General features: G+C 40.6%; 1 non-coding gene across 1 annotated transcript; it reads right to left on the bottom strand.

Moving 5' to 3' along the window:
* Positions 1-4,958: 4,958 nt before the first annotated feature.
* On the bottom strand, positions 4,959-5,067 carry LOC136531129 (small nucleolar RNA R71). The gene has a single exon (XR_010777964.1). It is a non-coding gene; the product is annotated as a small nucleolar RNA R71 (small nucleolar RNA).
* Positions 5,068-7,877: the final 2,810 nt, after the last annotated feature.

Here is a 7,877-nt window from a genome sequence, read left to right as displayed (position 1 = left end):
AAAGAAGTAGAGTATGCATGCGATTAAACCTACGCCTGCTTCTATAGTCAAGGGTAATAGTTATGGGAACTTTAAGTGTTCCAAGAACCAATATGAGATCGATCAAATGAACATGGTTCCATATGCTTTAGTTGTTGGAAGCTTGATGAGTGTACAAGTACAAGTAAGAACTTACCCTGACGTAGTTTATGTATCCGGGATATTTTGGCAGAAGTCCAGTTCAGTATAGATCACTGGAATGGAGTTGAAAATGTCTTGTAATTTTGCAAAGTATCAAAGGCCCATGCTGAGTAAGAAAGAACAAGCACTCTCAAATAGTTGAGGGTACAAATGTCAAGTCTTGGCAAGATGTGTAGTGAAATCCACAGCAGTTGCTAACACTCGCATTTTGGAGTATTACTGTGGAAAAGCTCCAAAGAAACAGTTATGGTGTCATCAGTGATGCATACTATAGTATAGCTTGACATGAGGCTTAAGGAATAGGCAAAAGGAGGTTAAGGGAATTTATACCCGGATTTAATAATGGTAGACAACAGCAATTACCATTTAAAGTAAGTTAACTCCTAAGACAACAAGTCAACTGTGCTACCAAACACATTGACACTAAGGTATATGTTGTAAAGGAGAAAATCCATAATCATGTTGAAACCATTGAGCACATAAGTACCGAGTAAGTACTTGCGGATCCTCTTACCAAAGGCTAACCACCCAGTGCGTTCAGAGAACACACAATTGACATGGGTTTATGGGAAAGCCTATGATTTCTAGATACTAAGGGCCTAGTTGAGTATCTGTTTCAAAACAGAGAGGTGTGTTGTAGCTATTTTAATCTAATGGCAACAGACCATGATGATGAGGCATGCTCTATGCACTGATCTATGATGGAATGGGAACAAGATAAAGTAAGTTAAATTTAAGGAATAAGATGAGATCAAGGGGGAGAATATTAGTTTGATATCCACCAATTGGCCCAACGGCCAATTGGGCCCTTGGATCAACGCCATGATTAGGGGCATCCAACCACTCCATGGTTGGTGGGCCCCCATCGCACAGCACCATAAAAGGGAGGTGGGGGCCAGGGCTCTATCACGAGGTTGACCTGAGCCTCCACAACCCTCCGATAAAGAAACCCTAACGCTAACCGATCAAGAGACGGTGCTGCCAGTGACGGGAAGCTGCCATCAACTTCACTATCACCTCAATAGTGCCACTACTAGGACACTGGACCGCATCTCCACCGCACGGTGTTCGACTACGACGCCGTGCCACCGACGGCCACATCATTGCGGTGCTATGGCTGCAACTGCCTTAGGGCAAGGTACATCAACAGTTCTCCATCTAAGTAAGAATTTATCCCCTGATCTACGTTTAAGAGGTACAATGAACCTAACAATGATCTAAAATTGGTTTTTGCCAAAGGCAAGACAGTGGTATTAGGATACTGCAAAGACCATGTTGGGGTTGTGAAAAAAAAGTCAAGCTGCTGGAGAAGAGGATTGTCTTGCATGTTGCTCCATGTATAAGATCTACCTTTGAGGGGAAGTTCAATGAGGCCGAGGTGACTGATGGAGCTGTTGAAAAGTAGTATGTCTTGGTAATTTGTCCTGCTCTATTTCTTTTCACCAAAGATTGATAGAAATTAAAATCTCCCATGAAGATCCCAAGGCTATGCAGGTCAATTTGTCTATTTTGAAACCAATCAATAAAAATTGCTCTGGCCAGCTGACATGTGGGCCTATATACTATAGTCAACGTCCATTTGTTCAGGTTTTGGTGGAGGTGAACTGAATTACAATTGTGAAAAATAGATTTTCTAGAACTTTAGCAGTAAAAAGAGAAGAATTCCACAATAATAGTATGCCTTTGGAAGCTCCCATAGAAGGGCAATATTCAAAACTATCAAAACGAGCCTCCACCCTTGTTATTCATTCCAATTACCTTGAAGCATTGATTATTTTATAATTTTAAACGTAACACATTGCTTAGTTTGCTTAGATATGGTAGAAGACGAATTGGTGATGGGTTTCTCACCGTTCGCGAGTTATAGGGATTGCTTGTCCACTAATCAACATTAAATTGAGCAATAAGCTTAAACTTGATCGATGTTATATGATGAATTTGACTTGATGGCTAGCATTGAGTTGTGTCATGGCAAGACGGGAGAGATCTTAGATGACGTAGCTTGCTAGGCTGGTTAAGGACCATATCTTTGTCATAGTGAGTATGAGTAACACCCATATAGACCACATGCTAGGAATAGGGTTGGCAAGCCAAGTAGCTAGTGGTGACTGCTTTTCCCATGGATTCGACACGGAGGGGCGATGCGGAGTAGATGAGATATCATTACCCCGGTACCTCGAGTCACAGGGTAGATGGGAAGCCATTACCTTGGGCCCTCACCATACCATTCATGGGCATCCTTGGGCACACTAGTAAAAGGTTGGAGACGTGAGGCAACCCTTACTCGAGCATGGGTATGGAGGTTCATCCCATCTTCCGTGTGGGTACAGTTGTACACCTATGCAGAGTTTTGTTGAATGCTTAACTCTTCTGACAAATTTGGTTGTTCTTACTCCTAGATTCAGAGTTGAGACATTGAAGGACTCATGGAGGATCGAGCTCCATTTTATGCTTAAATGCTCATATAAGCTATATATATCTTGTTATGCTTAGATATAGTTGATAATAACATTTTCTTTATGCAAAAAAATGCTATGTATGCAAACCTGCTTTTATTCCTTGCTATTGCCAAATGCATAATCCATTGTTTATATATCGGGTAAGCCCTATGGAGTACACTTACAGTACTCACAGTGCATTTGTTAAGTTGCTTTGCAGATACCTATAGGAAGTTGGTGGCCATGTCATCTTGTTGATGCCGGCAAAGTGCATGAATGGCAGGAGCCGTCCAAGCCCATGGGCAAGGCGACCATCCGCTACAAGTTAGATGGTAATGCGTAGCATAGGTTTAATATGGTAAGGTAGTCATCTGGTTCTCACTACACTTAGTTTAATTAATGTCTTCATTTATGTTGTACAATTAAATGGTTAGTTCAACAAGAGTTATAATATATGTTTTCTACTGATTTATGTACTCGGTTGTTGAGATGTAATCTTGAGTTGTGGAGGCTATTGTGGTATGATACGCAACCGGGATCTTGTGTCTTGATGTAGTGGAGATGTGGATGGCATCTCCCAAGGATCACCGAGGTTGATTTGCTTAAATCGGGTTGGTCAAGTGGATGGCACTCGATTTAGGTAGATGAACGCATTGGGTCCGTACATTTATCGTGCTCCTATTTCTTTCTATTCCACGTCAGATAAAACCATATGTGGCACCTCTTCTAGATGGTTGATGTCACCTCACTATACACGCTCTCATGAGAGGCAACATGACGTGGGAGAACCAAGCAGCACTGAGGCCGAACTAATCATAGTCATCGATTTCTCAAGGCAACTAGGTTGTGAAAGGGAAATTGGAAAACATGGTATGCTTCTTCAGAAAGATTTTTTATTGTACTGATGAGATGCTTCACCATGATGTCGGAACAGGATATAGAATGACAATGGGTAACTGAGAAGCTTGAACCCAAGTACCTAGTGGTACTGAAGATTTCATCTAGGCAAGGCATTCTGCTCATGCTAACTATTATAACATCTCATTGAATCAGGGGTCTGAATAGGAATGAAGTGAAGGTGGCACACTAATGTTGGCATGCATGAGCTATACCATGGATTAATTTGTATCCACATGTTGTAAGTTGTTTAGCCTTGACTTATTGTTGATGTTGGACGCACCGTCACACAAGCATGTCCTCGTGCACTCGTAGAGCACTCCTTGTAGTACCCTGCAAGAACCGACCTAAGTGGTCTAAATGGTTTTAGTAACTGGCTAGGATGGTTGTAATGGACTAGCTCATTCGTGAGTAGAATATTGGTTATGGTTTACTTCTCCATCAATAGCATAAGTTATCAATACATGTCCTTGCCAGACCTTCCCTGTGGTAAAAATATAAATAACGATACCTAGAATACTCTTGGACAAAGTGCTACAATGGTATATTATCGTGCGCTTACAAATTCCTTTCATTCATATATATTTATATATATTCTTTCTAGTCACATGAAATATTAAAGTACTTCTTAGTGTCATTCTAGAAGTGGCACTAGGTAGTACCAACCAGCATTTCTAGCACCAACACTAGGGATGACAACTTAGTAAAAGATGCTAAGGAATGTCAACAACATACGGTGACTACTTAAAACAAGTGACACGTTAATAAATACTAGCAAGCATTTTTGGCGCTGTTGCCGAGGAAGGTAGCTAGGCAAAGGAAGTATTGATAAGCTTATACTTATGGGTATTGATGTGATGAAAATAACCATTGACCTCTGCTCAAATAGGCTTACCCTTGTTCTGTCTACTTTTGTATCTTATGCAGGGTAATGTATGACCGGTTTTAACCTTCCGGCAAACTACGTTGACGATCCAGAAGCATTACTTAAGAGAACTAAGGCTAAACTCAAGAAAGTTTCAACTTTAGAGTTGGAAGACAAGCAGATAAGATGAAGCTTAACACCAGAATTTGAAGCCATGGCTAACAAGACTCTCCGTGAATTCTCTGCTCCAACTACAGCCAACATCTGAACTGTACCAACAGTCAATGTTGGAGACAATGGATTTGAGCTCAAGCCAGCCCTCATCAACATTGTGCAAGCAAGCTAGTTTTGTGGAAAGGCACATGAAGATGCGAGTGCACATCTCCAACACTTCCTGGAGATCTGTAGCACTTTCACCATTAGAGGAGTGACCCAAGATGCCATACTACTTTGTCTCTTCCCATTCTCACTCTTGGGGAAGGCAAAGCAATCGTTCTACGCCAACAAAGATAGAAATACTACATGGGATAACTGCTCCATTGCCTTCCTAGCAAAGTTCTTTCCCATAGGCAAGACCAATGCTCTGCATGGGAGAATCTCAAGCTTTCAACAACAACTAGATGAATTTGTCCCTGAGGCATGGGAATGCTTTCAAGATTACATTGTAGAATGTCCTCATCATGGGATGGAGAATTGGCTACTCATGTAGACTTTCTACCATGGGTTGACCAATAGTACCCGTGATACTATGGATGCTGCTGCTGGAGGTGCATTCATGTCACTCACCATACCAGCTACAACAGCTCGTGTGGAGAAGATGGCCTCCAACAAAGGTTGGAATAAAGAACGTCTTCAGACCCGCAAGAGAGGTGGAGGTATGCATCAACTCAAGGAGGCAGACATGTTGTCTACTAAGATGGACCTGCTGATGAAGAAGCTCAAAGATCAAGCCAATGAGAAGCAAGAAGTCATACACACTCATGACTCCCGCATGACATGTGAAGAGTGTGGAAATATTGGACATTCAGGGAGCAATTGCCCTAAAAATCACAACGATGTGAACTTTGTCAACAACAACTACTTTTGTTCTCAATGGAATCAAGGATGGAATCAACAACAGAGGCCAAACTACCAAGGTAACCCTCAAGGTAATAATTTCAATAATTTTAATCAACCACCCATGAGAGAATTGATTTCTGGCCAAGCTAAAATTCTGGAGAGCTTATCTAGGAAATTAGCTTCCAATAAAATATTAGAAAATATGAGTAATAAAATGGATAACCTCTCCTCTGTCATTAAGAACTAGCATAGCTTTAATAAATTGATAGAATCACAAATAGCTCTGCTGGCTACTGTTGTTCCTCCGACCGATAAAGGTATGATTCTGGGGCAACTAGAAGATCTAGAAACTGCACATCTTATCGATATTCACAATGCAACATACTACTGTATACAACCAACGATGGGAAGGTGGATTGACTATACCTTGCCTAAAAAGAAGAGCAATCCAAGGAGACCTAACATCCCCATCACCATTAGACCTCACATTTTCCAAGAAACTGTCTGTAACTTCGGAGCAAGTGTCAACATTATGCCTAAGGTAATCTATGATCAAATTAATGGAGATACTTTGTTGTACACAAACATGTGTTTGCAGCTTGTAGATCCATCACTCTGGGACCATAAGGGAGTTCTTGAAGACGCCATTGTTCGAGTGGGACAATCATATCTTCCTGTAGATTTTGTGGTTTTGGAAACTAGTGGAGTTGTAAGGGCATCCATTATCTTGGGCCAACCTTTTCTAAGCACCACAAAAGCCGTCATCTACGCGGACAGTGTCAAGATCTACTTCACAATCAAGGATAAAAAGGAGAAGTTTTCTTTCAAGAACCACATCTTGCAATCTCCTGGGCATCCACAAACGTCGTACCAGCCCGAGGAGACAATAGTAACCAAGAAGAAAAACAATAGGAGAAGGAGGAAGAACAAGGCTAGGCAGTCACTAGAAGAATCAGTCAACATGATCAACACACTCAGATCAGAGTACGACCACCTCGTCGCTTCACCATTCCTTGCTAAGAAGGATGATCCAGGCGTACCCATGATTGACTGTACCATTGGACAAAGAATATTCCACATGACCTTCTGCGACATTGGGTCATGTGTCAATATAATGTCCAAGGTAATGTATGAATATTTATTTAGTGATGAACCTTTGTTTCCTACATATATGCAATTGCAAATGGCAGACCAATCAATCTGATTTTTGGAAGGAATAGCAAAAGATGTCATGGTAAGAATACACGACCAGTTTGCCCCTACTGACTTCATGGTTCTGGATATGGGAGAAGAAGAAGATATACCCATCATCTTGGCAAGACCATTCCTCAATACCACTAACAGGATCATCTATGTCGGTCTGGACAAGTCCACTTCCAATTTCTAGAAGAAAAGGTACGTTGTTATTTCAATAGTTACACCACTTATGAGCAGCCCAAGAAGACCCATTCTAGGAGGAAACATCGATCATCCTAGCACCAGAAGAATCAATCCCCAAATAATGGTTAGGAGGAAGATAAAGAACATGAAGAAGTTGTAAAAGATGAACCTACTCCGCCAAAGTCCAGTCCACAGATGAAGCAGGTATGGAAAGAAAAGGTGACATCATCCAAGTCACCATCATGAGAGGTGCAACCATCAAGGTCTCCATCTCCGAGACCAGATGATACACCCAAAGAATAAAGGACTCTTCTCTAGTAAAGTCCTATCCGGAGGACTTAAAAATCTGAACCCTCGCCGGTAGGTAACATCGATAGTTATCCATATTTACTTTTTCGCATTACATGAGTTATTTTCACTTTTAACATATTTACTCTTCTGCATTAACATTGCATTAGTAAAAGAAAATAAAAATTGCATCATTGCATCATTAAATCCTAAGCCCCATGTGAGTAATTTTCTCGGTGTGTAAAAGCCCAAAGGAATATTCATTATGGTGGCATAAAAAATAAATATATCATGCATACATTTAGTTATATTTCATTTTTTGCATATAAAAAAGAGGGGATTTAATATATGTCCTGTTAAAAATCTGCCAATATAAAAAGAATAACTAATCTCTGGACGGCTGACCGCTAACCCCTTATCCTAATCCATTCCACGAGTTTTGGTGTTCTTGTTAGTATTTTGCAGGATGATATACATGAGATTAAGAGCAAGTTCACTCAGCCATTTTCATCTTGTTCCTCCCATGGACGAGAAGGATATCAGCTAGCAAAACTGTTCTGAGAAGAATCACTCAACTTCAGCATTCGACCACGCCAACATCTAGCTTGGGGAAGGAGCATCCCCTATGTATCTAGCTAAGTATTTATTTTCGTTTGCTATTTTTAAGTTTGCTATATAGTTGCTAATAATCAAAAAATCATAACTAAAAACAAAATAAAAAATTATCATAGTTAGCTATATATATTAGTAAGGTGTGATCTTAAAAGTGA

This window comes from Miscanthus floridulus, unplaced genomic scaffold, assembly GCF_019320115.1.
Source record: "Miscanthus floridulus cultivar M001 unplaced genomic scaffold, ASM1932011v1 fs_281_1_2, whole genome shotgun sequence".
In the NCBI taxonomy this organism is placed as follows: domain Eukaryota; kingdom Viridiplantae; phylum Streptophyta; class Magnoliopsida; order Poales; family Poaceae; genus Miscanthus; species Miscanthus floridulus.
This window is presented reverse-complemented; position numbering and strand designations above follow the sequence as displayed.